The following is a 22198-nucleotide window of genomic DNA, read 5'->3' on the forward strand; positions in this document are numbered from 1 at the left end:
GCATAAACATGTATTAATTTCTTCTTTTTTTTTGCATGTTCGAAGTATTAAAACTTCGATCATATGGACCCAGCCATATGAGATTCGAAGTTTTGAAATTTCGATCATTCAATAGGGATCCATGTATATATATATATATATATATATATATATATATATATATATATATATATATATATATATGTGTGTGTGTGTGTGTATGTGTGTGTGTCCCTTTTAGAACACTGAATGGTCAGAATATCAACATTCAGAACAGTGACCTCAAAAGGTTGAAACAGCAGAATACTGCAGTCATAACAGCGAAACACAGAAGATCACACATAGGAAGCGGGTAATTCTGTGATACCGCAAGTACAGCTGGGTTTGGGTTTTGCCCATTCCCAGTTGTAGTGCAATTTTGGAGTTAGTTTAAATAAGTAGTAGGGGGTGTTGTGGCAAAGCTTCCCATATTTTTTGATCCACTTGACTGCAATAAATTTAAAACTGATTAATTACATAGTAAAATGTAATCAGACTCAAACACAGGACACAGGAGAAGGGCTCCAACCACAGTCAAAACTTTATATGGAGATGGGGCTACAGCTAATCATTATATATACATAGGGTTATTCATAGATTGGGGGGTCAGTCTACTGATAAGCCCTGAATATAGTAAATGGCATTATTTTCCAAACAGTGACAGAGTAAACACTTAAGTGTAACCACAGAAATATATGTCAAAATAATGAAAGAAATTTTACTGCTTAGACCTTAAATGGAAATTATGCGTTTATTTCTAGTCACCATAGCAGCAGGAAAATATGCACAAAGGATACATATTTTATATAACAATAATAAAAAGGCATTTTACTGTCTATTTAATCCTACAAGTAAAAAAAAGACAGTTTGCAGCAAAAGGATGATATTTGCAAAGAAACATCCAACTGGCTATAGAAAAGTAGCACTACTAACAGCACATGTATGTGGTGACAGTTTACAGTATAGTTTTCTGACATATGTAAAATGTTATTCTAAGGAACTGGCACACACATGTTGTTGGGGACCTTTAGCAGGATACGACCTGAATCGCTGTCTTACCCAATGTTAGCTGCACCTGAAGTATTTTTGATGTGTTATTTTGGGCTACCAGTTTGGAGGTATGTGCATCCTTAGGTTTAACTTTGTGTAAGGTATTGCTAAAGATTTGAATATTTTCATACACAAAAGTTCCAAGCTTGTAGGACAAAATAATACTAACTACCAAGAAGTTAACCTGTCCTGGCATGTTTAATTGTGGTTGGTGCAGAATTTGTAAATTTATGGGAGAAGGGAACTGCTGTTAGATTAATGGTCATGGATAATTTTTTTAATTCTAAGTGCAATTGTGAAAGAAAAGTTGTAATTTATGGTATTTATTATGATTACATTCCATCTTGTTGACACACTGAGAAGACCATATGAAAGGTTAAAGAAATAAAATTGAACATGTGCTGTTAATGTTGCTGTTATACAATCTGTAGTTTTACAAATGCATCTGACAGATTGGGGGAAATGTTTTAACCAAGAGGTCTGAATTTATTTTAAAATATGACAGTCTTAATCCTGAAAGTTTAAATCATGTCCGGCCTTAGACATAGGCCACCTAGCCTGCTGATTAGGGCGCCACTCTAGCAGAGGCACTTTTTGAGTATTTATTTATTGATTGATTGATTGATTGTAATAAAGAAATGTTTCTTTAAAATGAGTTGAATGAATACAGGAAGAATCGAAGAGTAAGACGAACTGTGAGAAAAATGAAGAAAACCGTAATCTGGATGATGCAGGTAGACTAGGATGTGGGCACCCAGTGATGGTGAAGGGTACTGTAGAGCCCTTTTGTCTAGAGATACAGCTGACCAAAGGCCGGTCCTGGTTTAAATACTAACATGAGCTGATGGCATTTGATAAAGGATGATTGTGTTGTTGTTTTAATCAACTGATCACCTCTTTAAGTGGGAATTCCCTTAAGTATTTGTTTATAGTTTACACATGGTGTTACATCATTTATTTTATAAAAAGGACAATTTAATGCCTTTAGAAAGATGTTTGTGCCAAAAAATCAAGTTACTTGGTTTGACAATAAATTATCATTCTTTTGCAATATACTATTTTCCTTTTGATTAAACACCTGAAGAGAAATGTGTGAAAAATAAACATAACCTACATAGGAGTTACTTGTGGTAGTCCAAAAGGCATATGGGAAACATACACACAAAAAATTCAAACAAAATGCCTAAAATATCTGCATAGTAATTAAGCCAACATGAGAAGGGAGAAAGGAAATGATGCCAATAGGGATGAGTGCAATTAGGGATACAGAGAATAGGCAACAGGAGGCTAGAATTTACTGGAGAAAACTGGCAAAGGAAATAAGGTACCGGAGAGAAAAATAAATAGAGAGAGTAACAGAGTGGGAACACGCCAAGAAGACATTCTTAATGCAGGCTACAGATCCCTGTCAGGCACTGCTATCAGAGTACAGGAAAAGAGACGGGAATAGGGGAATCCTAAGTGAAAGATCTACTCTGGTTGAGTATTTAGTTGAATCTAGAACAGAAGCTGCTGTTAAAAAGGGATAATTAGCAGGGCATATAAAATACTGCACTTTAACTATAGGAATCAATCACAGGAGTTTATAGAGGATTGGGAAGAGAGATCGGATACGTAATTCACAGGGAAACAATGGAAAGACATATGTATGGCTCCCAAATATGCAACAAAGTCTAGAAGATTTAGGATTTTTGCTTGGAAGTGTTTGCATATGTATTTTTATACCCCAAGTAGACTCCAAAGAATATTTCCTCAGGTAGATGGCAAATGCTGGAGGTATGATAGGGAAGAAACAGGTAATTGGGACATATGTTTTGGGAGTGTAATGAGTTGGCAGACTTCAAAAATTCTCCACAAAGTACTCTGTCAGAAAAATTGGGTGAGCAAATGGATGCAACTAGGGAAATTATTTTTTTGGCTGGTAGCTAGAATTTGAATTGCTTAGATATAGACAGACCTAGTTAAGTTTAATTCTGGTTGTTGCCAAAAAAGCAATTAATAAAAAATGGAAATCAAAGTCTAAACCAATTGTATTTGAAGTAGTGAATATTGCAACAGATTAAAAAAAATGGAAGTGGGATCTTTAGAAAAAGGTAGGAGCAAATTAAACAGAAAAAAATGGAAATTGTGAGAACAACGCATCCATACCAATAGTGTGCAGAAGGTTTAAGGGAAGTCAGAAATTGATCAATATATGTAATTCTGGATTGCTGGTGTGTGTGTGTGTGTGTGTGTGTGTGTGTGTGTGTGTGTGTGTGTGTGTGTATACACACACATATATATATATATATATATATATATACATATATACACACACACACACGTGTCAATAAAGGTGCTAAAAATTATCTGCATAGTTTGCTATTATGAAATGTCATATTTAATCTCACAAATTCATCAGCTTAGAGATGAAGCTATTTACTTTGGTTATTTCATATGGTAAATTTTTCCAGCTCTAAATCGGTGACTAAAAAACAATTCACGTTGATAGTTTACACACATCTCTGTAACCTAAGATTTTCATCTTTTAGTGACAGTCAGGAAAAATGGATAAACCTAGAAAAAAGGGGCAGTAGTCTTTCTTAAATGCCTTAAAACAAAATTAGGTGACTCCTAAGATGGTCACCAATTGAGAAACTTATCAATGGGAGCTCTCCCAGCTGGAAAACTGGCACTTTCTGAAAACAGCTGTAAAAGAAGACAGTTTGCTTTAAATTCAGTTTCTGGCTGGAGATTATTCAGTCTGAATGTAAAAGAAAATAAATTCATGAGAAGTAAAAACAAAAGAAAATGAGAAAGCTGTTCTGAACAAGGACTCTACAGAGATTTAGTGAGGAACAGACCAGTGAATGGTGCAGACATAACTTCTGGTTTCTGACAACTTTGAAAAGAAAACTTTTGAGATACAACCGGAGGCCTTTAAAATATGCGGGACTATAGAGGAGTACATAAAAACAAATGGAGAGACTAGAATAAAAAAAATAGGGAAAGCAGCAAATAATTATTCTGATGTATTAGTCAAGCTATAAAAGCCAGAAATTGAAATTAAGGAGGGATCACTGACATAAAATGACGCATCACAAGAGGATCATTTCCAAAAAATGACTGATTTGGAAGGCAGGAGGGGAAATTTTGAATTTTACAGCCATGTATAAGAAAGTTGTATCAGCTTTATGATAACTAGTATTAGCAGCATAATAATAGAGAGGGCATATCATGTTTATCTCCCAAGAAGGCATTTAAGAAATGCATGAGACCAATGTTTATGAAAATATAAACAAACCAAAAAGGAGATGCATTTGTCAAAATGTGGCAGAAGGGAAAGATTTTGAAAGTTGGAGACACCAGAATATTTGCAGAAAATTACTCTTTAGCTTGCACCTAACAGAAATGGAACAAATTCATTCCAATCATTAAGGAATGTCTGCAAACTGGTGTGAGGTCTAAACTGTTGTGTCCTGCAGAATTCACAGTATTTTTTCCTCTAGGGACTAAAACATATTTATGAAGGGTGACCAGGCAATGAAAGGAATTAAGCAATTGAAAATGCAGCAACTGAATAAGCAGGGAAGGAAGTCCAGCTTCAAAGTCATCTGCAAGCGCTGATAACTTGACAGAGAGGAAAACCCTTGTCTTTTCTCCAAAAGAAGACATTGCAAAAACAAAGGACAGCATAACAACAGAGAATTAGGACCGACTCAGGCAACAGTGGAGAATGAAGAACTGCGCAAGGATAACTGATGCAGAACTGGAGCTGTAACTTAAGTGGGGTAAATGTAAAAGAGATTGGATAAGGCTATTTTGAATAACATTGCAAATAAAACTACAATGCGACTTGAAAGAATGGGGATATAATTGTACTTTCATTGTTTTGGATTACTATGACCTGGAAAAAGTAGATTGGTAGGGTTGAATGTAAGTACAACTGTGTGTTAATCTAAGAAGAGATAAATCAGCTGTTAAATGAATTTAACACAAATAATGAAAGCATTAACATTTTGCACTTGGGATAAATAAATGTTTTCTGCAGGAAGGTGGTGTGGATACATCTTAGGGGTTTAAGTTGTGAATGTTAAGGATTGCAATATAAGGTGCTGAACAAAAAGCATTATCATTGTACAGAAAAATATAGTTTATACTAAGTACCCACTTGCATCAGCTGGGTGAGGAGATTAGAAAAACAGTGCTGAGGCAAATATAATGATGAGCAATTGAAAGGGCCACATGAAGTGGCCCTACAATGAAAAACTGTATAAACAGTTTGCAATCTGTTGCTAAGAATGACAATGAACTGATTTTTTTACTGTAAAATATAGAGACTTTTCTAGTGATTAAAGCTCAGTAGAACTAAAAAGTAAGATCATGAAGGTGCCTGTACACTTATCTGTTTGTTCGGTTCAGTTGCTGGTATTTTCAGGTAAGTTACAACCAGATATAAAAACAGAAGACATTCACAAAAGGCTGTCCAGACTCTTCCTCAGTGACCTTCTTGGATGGAACATAAAAATACAGGATGGAAAAAAGGGCGGACCAGGAAAGTTTGTGGCAATGAAGGGCTACTGGTTTGGAAATATAATTGCCTTGGTGAGTAATATGTCCCATCCAAGACTGCAGTTTTAGTGAGAGCCATGATAGGGGAAATAAATTTTTAGTAAGGGACTTAAATTATAGGGGGGACTGCAATACGGTCTGTAATAGAGGCCAAATCAGAGGGTCCAAGGAGGGAGACCATCACTAGATTGGGTAGATTATTAAAATAATATATGAAAGTATTTGGGATGGAACATGTAAGTCATAGTCTGAAGAGGTCAACTGAAATTTACTTAAACTTCTTATGGGCATATGAATTGGGCTACATTGGATGCATATTATATACTGTAAAAGTATGCTCATTTACTTGAAGGAACAGAAATACATCATATTACAATATCTAATCAGGCACTTACAAATGTTAAAGTAAGGGCCTAAGCCAATGGAAAAAAGACAAAGACATTGGCACATCCTTATTACTGAAAGCCACGCATTTAACAAGTGGATAGCAAGATTTGAAAAGTAGCAGGAAAGATGGAAAATGGATTAGAAGAGGCAGCTAGAGCATGGAAAGCAGTGAAAGGAGACATTAGAGTTGCGGTTAAAATAAACAAATTAACAATATGTGAAAATAGCAATAAAATATTATGAAGAACTTATGAGGGTTAAATCACAGCAGAATATGGAAGAATCTCACTGATGAGGAAAGGGAGCAATTGAGAGGAGCCAAGAAGAGTACAGAAGTGCCACTTTTTCATGGCCATGGACATTGTCCAGATATTCTTTGACGCACCTTACTACTCCTCTCTCTTCTTTCTGTGTCCTTAACATCTGCACTAAATATTTTTGCACTACAGGGCTATTGTCATAAAATGCTCGAGTTCAGAGGTTATGGAAACAAAGTGTAAAGAACAGATGTAAAGGAAGGAATCTTCTTAACTGCTGGAAAATGTTAAATGACCTTGAAGGAGTTTTAGGGCATTTAACAACATTAATAGAGCTCTGATGATTTAGTAAGATACACAGGATAGAAAAATGACCATTATTACTGGTAAGCCTTGATGTAGAGAAACCTTTTGGATTGGTAAATTAGGAATATATGTCTATAGAAAAGGATAAATTTGCATTTCCCACTGAAATAATTAAGCTACTGCATAATCATTACCATTCCTGGCTACTGATAGTTGAAAATATACTTCAAGGAGGAAAACTGGATTTGATCACCAAGTTAAAAAATACCTGAAATGTTGCTCTGGTGTTCTGTTGACACCCTTAACTAAGTATGGAGTCTCCTAGATGATAGCACCACAGATTAGATTATAATTTTCAAGTACTTTTCTTTCAAATGCATTTTCAGTCTTTTGGCAGCAGCAACATTTTGGCAATAGGTCTTCCAGACTATGACATTTAGAAGTCCTACATATGCCTCACTATTTGTCTGTTTCTCCCAAACCTGGCTATGTCTGCTCTGAGATCGGCACCATTTCTCTGCTATGTGGTGGCATCAAAAAGGCCTATGTTGATTTGATATTGAGGTGTTTATGCAGTTAGTGGTTATATGAAAATCTTGGATGCATGTTGTCAAAATTCGTATGATTAACAATGATTTTTGTATGCGAGTGTCACAAGGAATAAGAAGTTAGTCTCGTGGTTGATGTGAATAATAACCCCATATACATTTCTGATATATTACATTGCTTATTGTTTAGGATTAAGTAATCAGTATTTTAATACTGCGCTATGATGATCTCTCTTTCCCATGTTATATTAATTTCCACATTTTTGTACTTGTATCATAAAGCCTATATTGAACACACACTCCTTATAATACAAAACTCAAAATACATAGAAGTCGCTTCAAACTGGATGACAGTCCAGCTACAAATAAGTAACGCAACTAAACTGTACCTAGAAGAATCATGCATACATCAACCAGTGAGCATACCAAAATGGAAGAAACAAAAACATAACTACCCCAACTTCAGTCTAGGCACAATAGGTCCAGACAAATTCAAATACTACGACTCAAACCATCAATGAACTCACTTAGCTAATTACTTACCCTCCAAAACCTAACAACTCTCAATCACATGCTCCTAGTTTTTGTAATTGCAAACTTTCCAAACAGTTTCTTAATCACAGGAAATCTAACAAAATCATTGGCTAAAACATGATCACAGCCACCATATTCATTCAGGATGGAATGTAAAGTAATACAAACAGCAAGTTTCCCTGAATCATGGGAAAACAGACTTTGAGAAAAGCTAAATAATTACAGATTGACCACATCTGTACCAATAAACAGATCTAACAGCTACCCTAGAAATATTCAACACAAAAACTGCATGACGTAATAGATACCTTTCCTGGTAAGTAAAAAAAAAAGGAAAACAAACTGTCCACAGATTACAGCCAAAGAAACAGTATCAGGATTCATGGAAGTCAGCCAACAATCCTACAGTATATCAGCAATATCTATCATTAAGAAACAAAAGTTAAAGAAGCAAAATACATCTACCTCATGGATAATCAAGTCCCCTAAACCTAAGCATGTCTAGCAGGTAATAAATGATATATCCTTAGCATTTAGTAAAAAATATAGGCTATAATGACAACCCAAGCATAACAAAAAATAGGCAAGTTATGAACCTTTCATTACTCAAAAAAAAATCAAAGACTATATCACAAATGTAAATTTCACAATCAAACTCTTTAGTTATGTAAATCAGAGTCCTCTGTCAACAACACCTGCAAACACAACCTACTTATCCACTTTCTATTTCCAAACTATCACAGAGAAAACAGTAAAAGAAAAAACCCAAAATAAAAGCTAAAAAAGAAGATCAGCCTCCAACCACAGTGCTATCCACTCCCAACGTCTCCATATGTCACCTGTTTAAATAGCAATGCCACTACTTACATTCTATACCTCTCCTTAAATGCAGGTAAAGTCATTCAAACATGCCTTATTTTTTTTAAACAAACATCTTTATTAAATTATCATGCATCACATAAGCAATATTTAAATGAAAATAAACCACACCGACACAATCGCAGTTACAAACAGTATACTTTACACACCATGCCAACACAACTGTTGCTGTAACCATTATACATTACTTACAATATATTCAGTCACTGTCAGTCAACCATTACATAGCTCATCCAATTCTTGCCTTCTTTTAAACATTGTTCCTCCTCTGCATGTATCGATCCCACACTTCCCATTTTTCCCTAGGTAATGCACTCTTACCCTTTTCTAAAGATCACAATACCAGTTGTTTTATCTCCGTTACTATATTCACTACTTCTAGTAAAGTTGATTTAGTCTTCGATTTCCATTTTCTATTAATTGCTTTTTTGGCAGCCATCATAATTAGACACAACAAGGCCTTACTATGTCTATAAGCGGTGAGGTCTGCGGTGGGAGTGACGGATGCATTTAAGGTGGAGGTGTGATTACATCAAGGATCAGCTCTGAATCCTTTCTTATTTGCAATGGTGATGGACAGGTTGACAGACGAGATCAGACAGGAGTCCCCGTGGACTATAATGTTTGCAGATGACATTGTGATCTGAAGTGAGAGTTGGAAACAGGTGCAGGCATCCCTGGAGAGGTGGAGATATGCTCTAGAGAGAAGAGGAATGAAAGTCAGCAGGACTAAAACAAAATATGTGTGTGTGAATGAGAGGGAGGATAGAGGAATGGTGAGGATGCAGGTAGTAGAGGTGGCGAAGGTGGATGAGTTTAAATACTTGGGATCAACAGTTCAGAGTAATGGTGAGTGTGGAAGAGAGGTGAAGAAGAGAGTACAGACAGGATGGAGTGGGTGGAGAAGAGTGTCAGGAGTGATTTGTAACAGACAAAGTACCAGTAAGAGTGAATGGGAAGGTCTACAAGAGGGTAGTGAGACCATCTGTGTTATATGGGTTGGAGACAGTGGCATTGACAAAAAGGCAGGAGTCAGAGCTGAATGTGGCAGAGTTAAAGATGTTAAGATTTGCACTAGGTGTGACGAGGGTGGACAGGATTAGGAATACGTATATTACAGGGTCATCCCAGGTTGGAAGGTGTGGACCTGTGCTGAGGAGGGATGCAGAGTACATTGGGAAAAAGATGCTAAGGATGAAGCTGCCAGGTAACAAGAAAAGAGGAAGGCCTAAGATAAGGTTTATGGATGTGGTGAGAAAGGACATGCAGGTGGCTGGTGTGACAAGAGCAAGATGCAGAGGACAGGAAGAAATGGAAACAGTTGATCTGATGTGGCGACCCCTGACGGGAGTAACCGAAAGAAGAAGGCTTTACTATGTCTAGGCAATTACGATTTTGTATCGCAGCTCAAAAAAATAATTTCCTTAGTTACATCAATTTGCTCCCCCACCATCTCCAACAGAGCAGTCTGCAGGGAATCTTTAATGTCTGCCAACTCACTACACTCCCAGAAAATATGTTCCCAGTAACCTCTTTCTTCCCCATCACACCTCCAACATTTGCTGTCTACCTAAGGAAAAAATAGACTACTTTGAGTACAAAAATGCGATGTAAACACTTCCAAAGATCCTAAATCTTCTACACTTTGTTGCATATTTGGGAGACATGTATATATATATATATATATATATATATATATATATATATATATATATATATATATATCCACCCATTGTTTCGTTGTAAATTGCTTATCCAATCTTTCTTCCCAATCCTTTCTAACCTCTTCTGATTGATTCTTATAGTTATCATGCCATATTTTATATTCTCTAATAATTATTCCTTTCTTAATGGCAACTTCTGTTCTAGACTGTACCACAAACTGTACCAGTGCTGGTCTTTCATTTAGAACACCCCTGTTTCTTTCTCTTTCCCTATACTCTGATATCAATCCTTGATAGGGAAGGTACTCTGTAACCTGCAGTCCAAATACGTTCCTGGCACCTTTCCATTCTATTACCTTTCTCTCGCTAGCTATTTGCTCCCAATATCTTGGTTCCTTTGCCAGTTTTCTCCAATAAATTCCAGCCCCTCTTGCCTATTGTCTATATCTCTAATTGTAGCTGGCAGAATCTCCTTTCTCCATTCCTGTGTTGGCTTAATTCTTATAGGTTCATAGGTAAGTACTATGCTATAGGACCTAGGGCCTATACAAGCCTAGCCAAAAAGCTGCCTTTTGCCACCCAAGAAAATTATTTTCCTGTGCCCTTGTCAAGCAGAGCCACAAAAGTGATCCCCGGGGTGAATTTCCTACTTCCCATCCAATCATAAAGATTTTTCTTGAAGAGTGCTAATGAGGAGCTTTGTTTTATATAGATAGGTAGTTTGTTCCAGAGTATGGGAAGTCTCTGGGACAGGAATCTATCCCTCCAGCATGTTCTGTTTATTGTGGTGACAAGGTTTAGGTCCCTAGAGTGTCTAGCTCAGAAGGATTGGGATTTCTTTAAGTGGAGCATGTCCAACAGCTCTGGGACTGACATAGCTTTGTATGTTAGGCAGAGATTGCCTCTGAGGAGGCAATATGCAACAGAGTAAGGCTGGATTTTTTTGAGACTGTCTGCATAAGGCATCTGTTTGAGGCCGGTAATCCTCTTTGTGAGGTATTTCTGCAGCCTTTCCAGTTGTTGTAGATGTCTTGTGAGGTACATACCAAAAGGGGCGTTGTACTCTATAATGGGTCTAACGAGTGACGAGTAGAGGGGAACAATTACTTCTTTTTTCCTGGATGAGAAACCTTTTGTGATGAGGTGTGCCATGTACAAGGATTTCCTGACTACTGTGGCGATGTGATTATCAAAAGAGAGACTTTCAGCTTGAGGCTATGGCTTTGACACCAGGCAGCTGTCTCATTGAGGTCCTTTTGTAGGATGTCCACATCTCTCACAGGTTGTAGTGTTAGGTGGTAGGAGGAAAGGGTTGTCTGTGTACATGAGGCAATTGCTGCATTGCCCTAAGATGCTCAGATTCATCATGTAGACAGGAGAAAACACCAGGAGCTGACCCCTTAGACATGCCTAGAGAGGTGCTTATTTATTAAGTACTAAAAACTGTTTTCCTCTAGACAAGTGAGGAAAATTGAGTGCTGTAGTAATATGTAGCTTATTTAATGCTTACAATGAGTTCTGAACAAGTGCTGAACTCAAAGAAACAGATCTGAGTGCTAAAACTAAACAACTGGCTAGTTCTAAGGGAAATTTTGAAGAGCAGACTTTATGGCGTCAGGAACAGTTTAACCCTAGCTAAGCGGCGATGCATAACGTGTACTTTTTTTAATATAATAGTAGCAAATGAGCAAACTGATTTAAACCAATTAACCAATAAAAGCTAAAAACTGAGCCCCGTTCCAGTAGTCTTCGATTAGACAAGTTCTACCTGCACACTCCTGCTACTAGGGTGCAGTGGAACCATCTCCAAAAAAAGATGGTCTGGATTACTGCTCAAGTTATACAAACAAAGCTAGATTCAGCATTCCTGAATCTAGTCTATGCTACAGCAAACAAGGCATACCAATTTCAGAAAGAAACAGTTCAAATAAGCAGGCACAATAAGCCTTTAACCAGAAACTCCCAGCTCAGAAGGGCAGAATCTAGACTCTCCTCACACAAGAGTGCAAACCTCAAACCTTCTTAATGAAAAATAACTGGCCTGTAGCCCAAGTGCTTAAACCAGAACTAATAAACTTTTAGAATAACAGGCACTGAGCCTTCAATCAGCAATTCCCAACTTACAAGGATGTAAGCTACCTGTCCTGCCACAACAGTGCAGACCACAAACCTTCTTAATGTAAAACAACTGGTCTGAAGCTTAAGTGCTTAAACCAAAAGGCTTAGAATAACAGTTACAATTTAATCAGGCTACTACCAAGCAGTAATAAATGCAGCAGAATAAATACAATTGAGTACTTTTAAGAAGAGGCAAAAGCAAAATAAAGTGGGAATTTATTTATTTATTTTTTAGTGGAAGAAGGAGCAGAAGAAAAATTTAAGGTTAAGAACCAAAGTAAGTTGGCCTTCTCAAATGTTCTCTCTGTATTAAGTAGAGTGAACACCAGACTGCACGGGGTGTCCCAGATCAAATTTACAGTAGGGGCGGGCAACTGCAAAGCCACGAACTATAACACCACCACAAGAATAGGGTGCGAGGGAGGAGAAAAAACAGTTACAGGACAGATGAGAAACAGAAAAAGCCAGAAAATATAAAAAATAATTCAGTTAGGCAAAAAAATAATTCAGTCAGGCAAAATTAAGACAATGCAGAACTCTGAAAGGTTAAAAATGCCAAGAAATATACTTATCAATCAGCAATATATTTCCATATTGTTTGAGAAAGTACAGCTGTGTACCTACCATAAATGTAGATGTTCGAGTGTATTCACTGTTGCAGTCATTACATTTGGGTTATCCTGCTGGCAGGCTACCCGCAGTCGGCCCGAGTTCCAAAGTCTAGGTCCGGCGTCTGTTGCTGTCGCCTCCTCCCTGACGTCAGTGTGCCAGGGGTATAAAAGATGCAACCAACGCCATTTTCTTCAGTTTTTCTTGCCCCAGATATCAGGTGCCCCTAAAATGGTAGGCTAAATTATGCTAATAAGCATGCATACACAAAAAACAACTTTTCTTTCATCTATAAGGAAATACACCACATAGGTTGTATAGAATAGAAAAGTACAGATAAGTCCCAGCAAGGAAAAGGGGGATGGTGGGAGGGTAACCTGGACTGCAACAGTGAATACACTCGAACATCTACATTTATGGTAGGTACACAACTGTACTATGTTCATAGTGCTTCACTGTTGTAGTCATTACAACTGGGTTGAATCCCAAAGCTAAGGTTGGAAGGCTGGTGCTAAATAGGATTAGGAGAGGCTATCAGGCCCTGCAGAACTGCAGTGGCAAAGCCTGCCCTGGATTTAGAGTAGAGAGGTAAGTGATAATGCTTTGTAAAAGTATGCACTGAACTCCAAGTTGGAGCCTCTAAGATGTCTTTGGTTGGTACTCCTCGGAGGAAGACTGCTGAAGTGGCTGCTGCTCTGGTTGAATGTGGTCTAATGCCCTTAGGCAATGATTTGCCATGCTGTGAATAGCAGAAACGAATGCAGTGGCCTATCCACTTTGAAATTGTCTGTTTCGAGATAGGCTTTCCTTGTGATCCTGCAGCATATGCCACTAGTAGTTGTTCAGTCTTTCTGAAAGCTTTGGTTCTGTCCAAGTAGAAGCATAGCTGCCTGTGAATATCCAAAGAATGCAGAAGTTTATCAACCTTATTCTGTGGGATTGGATAAAAGGTAGGCAAATGAATTGTTTGGTTAAAGGCCACACTGGGCACTACCTTAGGCATAAATGTAGGGTTTATCCTTACAGAAACCGTGTCAGGATGGAAAATGATAAAAGGTTCCACAGCCATGAGTGCCTGTAACTCTGAGACTCGTCTAGCGGAGGTTATTGCTAGGAGCAGAGCTGTTTTCCAGGATAAGAATTTTATATCAGCTGCAGAGGCTGGCTCAAACAGAGGCAGTGTGAGTTTTTCCAAGACATAGTTGGGGTCCCATGCAGGTATTTGTGCTCTCTTTGGAGGTCTTATGTTTTTGGCCCCTCTGAGGTACTGCCTTAGTAATGGATGAGAAAAAATAGGTGGTTCTGTACTGTAATGAGCTGAAATGTCAGAGGCATGAATTTTAATTGATGAAAAGGAAAGGCCTTTATCCAGCATCTCAGTTAAGTATTGCAAAATCTGAGGAATATTTGGAACACTCGTGTCAATACCTTTTGCCTGGTTCCAAGCACAGAATCTCTTCCTTTTTCTGCATAAGATTTTCTGGTGCTAGGCCTCCTGGCCTCCAAAATAACATCCATCACTGCTTTAGAGAGAGGTGTGTCTTGAATGGCTACATTATCTGCCAAGCTGCCATGTTTAAGGTCCTGAGTTGGCTGTGCAGTATCTGACTGTCTTGTTGTGTCAATAAGTAAGGAATTTGAGGTAGTGTCCAAGCTGGGCATTGAGACAAGCTCTTTAGGACTGGGTACCAGTGCTGGTGGGGCCAGTCTGGGGCAATCAGTATAATTTCTGGCTTCTCTTGTCTGACCTTGAGGAGTACATTGGGGAGGAGAGGCAGAGGAGGAAAGGCATATACTGTTGGCTTTTTCCAGCTGAAAGATAGAGCATCCAATTTCCATGCTTCCTTGTGATAAGTCCTTGTGCAGAATTTCTGTAGTTGGCAGTTGTGAGGGGAGGCAAATAAGTCTATGTCCAGGCATTCCCAGTTCCTTGTTATCATGCTGAAGTCTTGTGGATCCAATTTCCACTCGTGGGGATCCATTAGGTTTCTGCTTAGTTCGTCTGCCAGAGTATTTATCTTTCCTGGCAGAAATTGTCTTGCAGATGTACTTAAGTCAGTGCTGTGTCCCACAAGTTCATGGCTAGTCTGCAGAGGGGGTAGGAATGCGTGCCCCCCTGCTTGTTTATGTACCACATGACTGTAGTATTGTCCGTCTTGCTCAGTAGTTGTCCTGGATGAAGTAGATCCTTGAAGGCTGTCAGGGCATTCTGAACAGCTAGCATCTCTTTTTGATTGATATGTAGATGCATTTGACTTGCGGACTATGTGCCTTGAATACATCTTCCTGGCATATATGCCCCCCAGGCATAATCTGATGCATCTGTTGTCAATGTCTGCCTGGCTGTGGGTAAGGTGAATGGCTGTCCCATGTTGAGGTGACAGGCTTTTTCCCACCATCGAAACTCCTGTTGCAGGCAGGGAATGAGGATAATTATTGTTTCCAGGCTGTGGCAATGTTGAGTCCAAACACTTTTTAGATACCATTGAAGTTTCCTCATATGCAGTCTTGCATATGGAATTAGCAGTATGTAGGATGCCATGAAGCCCAAAGCCTGCAGAATTTTTCTTGCAGATTACTTATTTCAAAATGTTGGCAACAAAGACCCAGTTGTCAGTTGTCTGTGTTTGTCTGGCGTGAGATAAGCCATCTGGGCAGTTGTATTTAAGCTTATACCCAGGAATATTATCTCTTGAGAGGGTACAAGTTTTGATTTCTTTTCATTTACTGTGTACCCTAGACCTGTTAGTAATCTTTTTACAAACGCCAGATGCTGTAGTAGAATGTCCTTGTTCTCTGCTTGAATAAGGCAGTCGCCCAAGTAAGGATATATTTCTATTCCTCTTTGTCTGCAAAATGCAATTACTGGTGCCAGGCATTTTGTGAAGACCCTGGGCACAGTAGATAAGCCAAAGGGCAGCACAGAGAATTGGTAGTGCATTGAGCCAGCTATAAATCTGAGGCATCTTCTGCATGATTGTCTGATTGGGACATGCAGGTATGCCTCTTTTAGGTCTAAAGTCACAAGCCAAGCCTTTTTGCCCAGCATGGGCAGAAGCTGCTGCAGAGTTAACATTTTGAATTTTGGAATATCCAGAAATGTGTTTAGGATAGACAGGTCCAGTATTGGTCTCCAGGCTTTGTCCTTTCTGAGTACCAAGAATAGCCTTGAGTAAAATCCTTGTCCCTGCTCTTGCTGTGGTACTTGCTGAATGGCTCTCATGCCCATGAGAGATGAAACTTGTTTTTGTGCCTCAGCCCACTGATTGTGTGGCAGGTCTGGCATACTGTTTGGCCTTGGCAGGGTGTGAAAGTGGAACCTGTAGCCTTGAGATACGATGTTTAAGACCCATTTGTCCTGGGTGATCATGTGCCAGTTTTGTGAAAAAAATGCTAGTTTTCCCCCCAAAGGAGCTGCCAGAAGTGCTCGGTGCTGGCAGGGGAAAGTCATTGAGACCGTTTCCTGTATGGCTGTGATTTTTCCTCTCCGCTTTTGGAGGTAGAAGCAGCCCATTGTTTAAGCCTGTATGAGCCTTGGGGCTGTGATCTGCCTCTGGGGCATCTGTATCTGCCTCTTTGTGGCCTGTCTGACACTGGAAAGGACCAATTCTTTGTAGGCCAGTTCCTGCTAAATCTGGGAGGCTGCACCTGTAAGAAAGCCTTCACTGTTTGGATAGACTTAGCTTTGTCCTCCATTTTCTTCAACACCTCCTCTGCTTTAACACCAAACAAGATATCATGTTGTAATGGAGCAGCTAACAGTTTTGCTTTAACATGATCAGGTAGATTCTGTTCTTTTAACCAAGCATGCCTCCTAATGACAGAACCTGTAACTGCGGCCCTGCAGGAGGCCCCTAGAGAATCAAAACCACATTGCAAAGTATGCGCTCCCATTTGTTCAGCTGCATGCAATAAATCCTGCATTTCTTTGTTTTCTGCACTTTCTGAATTTGTCAACATTTTCTGTTTAAGTAGTGACATAAGATATTGCTGATATTTAAGCATATGAAACTGACAATTTAAAGCTCTTACAGCCAAGGTAGCAGAAGTATAAATCTTTTTCCCCCATCTGTCCAGGGCCCTTGAATCCCTATCAAAGGGGATAGGGTTTTTTGCAGTGGAAGCCTTGACCCACTTGGGACCCTGAGAAATAGTTTCTGGGTCAGCAGCAGGGTTTTTGCAAAGAAATTTATGTGAATCAGGAACCCTGTAGTATTCTGTCTGGCGTAATAGGAGCTGGTGGTAAAGTGTCCGGAGACAGACCGGACTCTGAAAATACATCATCTACAATGTCTAAAACAGGAGGAATAGCAAGGGGCCTGTGCGGAGGCAATAAAAGTAAGTCTCTGAGCCTTTTCTTGGATTCTGAGTAATCTTGGCTCTCCCAGTGGAAATGCTCCCTCATAGTATACAGGGTCTCCCCAAAAGAATAATCCTCAGGAGGAGAGGCTGAAGGGATAGATTCTTCAGCATCAGAATCCTCATAGGGAAGAAGGGAATATTCCTGTTCAGAAGAGGAATCAGAGTAAATGGAAACCTGATCTGAAGATTGATATTCTATCTCTTGCCTAGGCCTCTTATCAGGAGGGGGATGGGAACCCCTGATCAAGGTAATTAGGTCTTAGGCCATTTTAAGCATGGAGACCTGTCCAGGAGAATGCTGTACTTGTTTATTTGTCTTTAGAGCTGCTTTAGTCTTTGCCTTTGAAGCTGAAGTTGGTTTTACATATAATTGTGTAGGCCTGAAAACACCCTCAGAAGCCGATGCCTGCTCAGCGGCTCCGGACCCATCTGAAGGAATAGTTTCAGAGTGTCCAATACCTTGAGTTTCCAGCGGCCTAGTCAGCTCCACGTGGGAGTCGGAAGTGGCCTGTGGCTCTGAGGGAGCGGGCGTCAGGGGCTGCGAAAGCGCCTCACTGAGAACCGGCGACAGGCCTAACGGAAGCCTCGTCTTCGGTTTTGGAACTCGGATGCTTGTCCTTTTACTTTTCTTTGCGCTTTTTATAAACTCCAGTAGTCAGCTGTTCCGACGGCATTATATAGTTGAATCTTCTGCCAAAGTAATGAAATGCAAAATCATACCGATGCTTAATAGTGCATTGGTTAAATCTAGCACAAAACCGACAACTAGCAACGTTGTGGTCAAGGCCTAGGCAAGGAATACAGTAAGAATAAAAATCCTTATGAGGTATTTGCTTCCCACAAGAAATACAATTATTAACTTTTTCTGACATCGATCTGAAGCAAGAAAAAAGTTTCAGGTACTTAGCTTTAATGAAGACTTCAGATCTGAAATTCGAATTTGAAAATCTCAGGAGTCGGCCGACCGGCACTTGCGAACTGCTTTTGCTTCGGGCACCGTGCGGCAAGAAAAACTGAAGAAAATGGCGTCAGCTGCATCTTTTATATCCCTGGCGCACTGACATCAGGGAGGAGACAACAACAACCGACGCCGGACCTACACTTAAGAACTCAGGCCGACTGCGGGTAGCCTGCCAGCAGGATAACCCAACTGTAATGACTGCAACAGTGAAACACGATGAACATTCTCACTTCAGCCAGAACACCAGGAGTTTTTAACAGTGTATGCAAGAATTTACAAACAGAAACTATTTTTTAAATTGGCAAGCTGTTAGACCAGTTTTATAAACTCCATCAAAGGAATGGGGGGAGGCAGTTTCAGGACAGATGAGAAACAGAAAACAATGCCAGAAAATATATAAAATAATTCAGTCAGGCAAAATTAAGACAATGCAGAACTCTGAAAGGTTAAAATGCCAATAAATATACTTGTCAATAAGCGATATATTTCCAGACTGTTTGAGAATCACACTTCAGCCAGAACACCAGGAGTTTCCAACAGTGTACTTTCTGCTACTTTAGGAATATAATATTCTGTACGATTATTGTTATTCTCTTTAAAGGTCTGCATCCAAAATTCCAGTCTCTCCTTGTTTCTTGAGCTTCCCCCCATTTCATCACTCTCTCTTTATACTTAGAAATTATAGTTTTCTGCTTGTGCTAACTATGAGAGCCTTAACTGTGTTGCGCTGTAATACTCCTTCAAATCAGGTAACCCCAATCTGCCCTGTTCCACTGGAAGAATCAGCTTATCCCACATGAGAATCAGCTTATCCCACATGACTCTTGCCATCCTTCCCTCTCAGACAAAATCTCTTTATTAATTGCTATCCACAGCTTCTCCTCTGGTTGATAAAAATATGCCTGACCTGTGTATAAGACTAAAGAGACTAAAAACATTTTAAATGCTTGTATCTTACTATTGATATCCATATAACAAAGCTTCCACCTTTCTCAGTTTGTGCATTATCTTTTGTTTAGTCTCTTCCCACATATCCTTAGCTGCCACACAAAGCATCATTTTAATCAATACTACTAAATACTTAATTTTATCATGTCCCTATAAGTATGGATATTGCTGAACTAAATTCATATGTGGGTACATAATTTACCACCACTGCCACTGTTTTAGCTTCATTAAGTGTGTGTCCTGAAAAGATCTGAAGCTATCTCAATACTTTCCACAGCACCATAACGTCCCTTTCTGATTCTGTCAGATATAACATAATATCTGCAAATAGAGACAGCTTTTCTTGACTACCATACCACTTATATCCTTGAATATCTGAGTCCCTATTTTTCTTTGCCAATGGTTCTAAATATAATGCAAACAACAAAGGGGAAAGAGGACAACCCTGCCTGGTTCTTCTGCTCAAGCAGAGACTGTCAGAGAGGACCCGAACCACTTTAATTTTTACCTCCAATCCCTCATATATCCTCCTAGTCAACCTTATAACTTTATCAGAGAATGCAAATGCTTCCACTGCTCTGCTCAAGCCCTAACTTACTCTGTCAAATGCTTTTTCTGCATCAAGACCCCCCCCAACAAAAGTGGTATTTTCTTACATTATGCTTCCCTTTTGATCATCAGTGTTCTGTTAACATTGCAAATGTTTGCCTTCCCTCCACAAAACCACATTGATATATATATATATATATATATATATATGTATGTATATATATATATATATATATATATATATATATATATATATATATATATATATATATATATATATATATATATATATATATATATATATATATATATATATATATGTGTATATATATATATATATATATATATATATATATGTGTATATATATATATATATATATATATATATATATGTGTATATATATATATATATATATATATATATATATATATATATATATATATATATATATATATATATATATATATCAATTTTTTCATCATGTTTGCCATTCTTTTAACCTTTATAGACATAAATACTTTATAATCATGGTTTACTATTGAAATGGGCTTACCTGAAGCTGGATATAATGGATCATTACCCTCTTTGGGTATTACAGTTACCACTGCTTTCTTCCAAGATGTTGGTACTTCTCCTCCTCTTAAAATACTGTTAAAATCTTCCAGATCTTTATTAGCTTCTTCCCCTCCTAGCTTCCAAACTTCCATTGGCCTACTACCTATTCCTGGGGACTTTTCTGTTGATCAGTTATACATCACCATTTTTATCTCATCTCCTCTTGTCCTATTAGTAATTGAGTCTCCTCTACCTCTAACCTTGGCATATTTAATTCTTCCATAAATATTTCCATTTGTACCCTTGCTTGATTTCTATATTTCTCTGCTTTATACAGACTTTCATAGAATTTCAGAAATATTTCTAATACATCTACAGGATCCCTTGTTATCTTCCTTGTTTTAGGCTCCCTAAGCTTGGTGACAGACATTTCTACTTACTGTTGCCAGTGTTGTTGTGCTAAAAGTTTTTCTGCTCTAGACTTGTCATCAAAAAACAGTTGCTTAACAGCAATCTTTCTAAAGTCATGCATATTGTCGAGGTAATCCCTTATTTTCTGTTTAGCATTCTGCAGTTGTTTCTCTTCTTGTTCTGTGAGATTCCCCCATTTTACAATACTTTAACATTTGTCAGTCCTTCTAAATAATTCTTATTACTCCTTAACCACATCTCCTTTTTATTTCCACCCTATTTTTAAACTCCACTTTAATTTTATCCTACTCCCTAGCTATATTTTCAGAAGAATTTTCTATTTTCTCTAATAGCGTCTGAATTATTTCCACTATCCATTCCTTAGATTCCGCTCATTTTAGCAGATAGTTGGGAAAACACCAGTGGTTCAGTTTTATTTCATTACCCTGTTTTTTATTTTAGTTATTATTGGTACATGATCCAAAATAATTATTAGGTGCATATCAAGACCTTCCATTCCTGTGATTGCAATTGCAACTAGAGGAGCAGGAGGTATTTTGGCAAATCAGGACTCTATCATACATATTTCCGGGACTTAATGAGGTAGTTTCCATCAAATGTATCTTGAAATTAAAGGCCCTGATGAGATAGAATAGGGTTGGGTTCAACTGATGACAAGGGAAGTTTGAGTTAGGACGTTGTGTTATGCGACTTTTCTTGAAACAGTTATTGAAAACAGGTCTCTATACAAATATTGTCTTATTTAGGTCTAAATAGTGTTTTTAAAAAAAATTTTATCCCCTGTCTTTTTCCTTTCCCCTTAACAGTTTTTCATATCAAAGAGGTCTTCAGAAGACTGGTTAAAGAGTTTTCTTTGTAAACATATATATAAAACTCCTTAAAGAGGCTCTGTAATGGCAACCTTTAATATACATACACAAATATATAAAAAGCATGCTGTTTTATTGGATAATGTGTTCATAGTATATTAGATTTTTATAATTTTTTATAGTTTTTATAAGTTTATATGTTTACATATGGTGATGTTTCAAACATGTCACTATAAAGGGTTTTACAACCTCTTCTATTTGTGGTCTTAAATAAGCACGAGTGCTTTAATTAAATTAAAAAGACCACAACAAGAAACAATGTTTTTTATGGTCATTATATATTATTATTGCATTCATACATAAAACCATCTATAAAAGATTCTGAAATTACTCCACCTAGCTACTCAATCATTCGAAAAGACAGGACCCAGAAAAAAGGTGGCGGAGTTGCTCTCCTATATTCTTCTTCCTTGCTAGTTACCCCCTATGATAAACCTACTCCTAAATTTAATAATGCTGAAGTACTCCTCACTCTCCTACAAGTCAACAAGCACAAATACATCTGTCTAGCATCCCTTTATATTCCCCCAGGGGATAATATTTCCACACTTGAAAACATCCTCTCATGGCTCTCTAACAATATCAGCAATGAAACCATAA

The 22198-nt window shown here is 38.1% G+C and overlaps 1 protein-coding gene across 1 annotated transcript in view; it reads right to left on the reverse strand.

Moving 5' to 3' along the window:
• Nucleotides 1–22198, reverse strand: part of B4GALNT3 (beta-1,4-N-acetyl-galactosaminyltransferase 3) — a 539452-nt gene that overhangs the window by 216317 nt on the left and 300937 nt on the right. The window lies entirely within an intron of this gene.

Source organism: Protopterus annectens, chromosome 11.part0 (assembly GCF_019279795.1).
Source record: "Protopterus annectens isolate FY-2018-M chromosome 11.part0, PAN1.0, whole genome shotgun sequence".
In the NCBI taxonomy this organism is placed as follows: Eukaryota; Metazoa; Chordata; order Ceratodontiformes; family Protopteridae; genus Protopterus; species Protopterus annectens.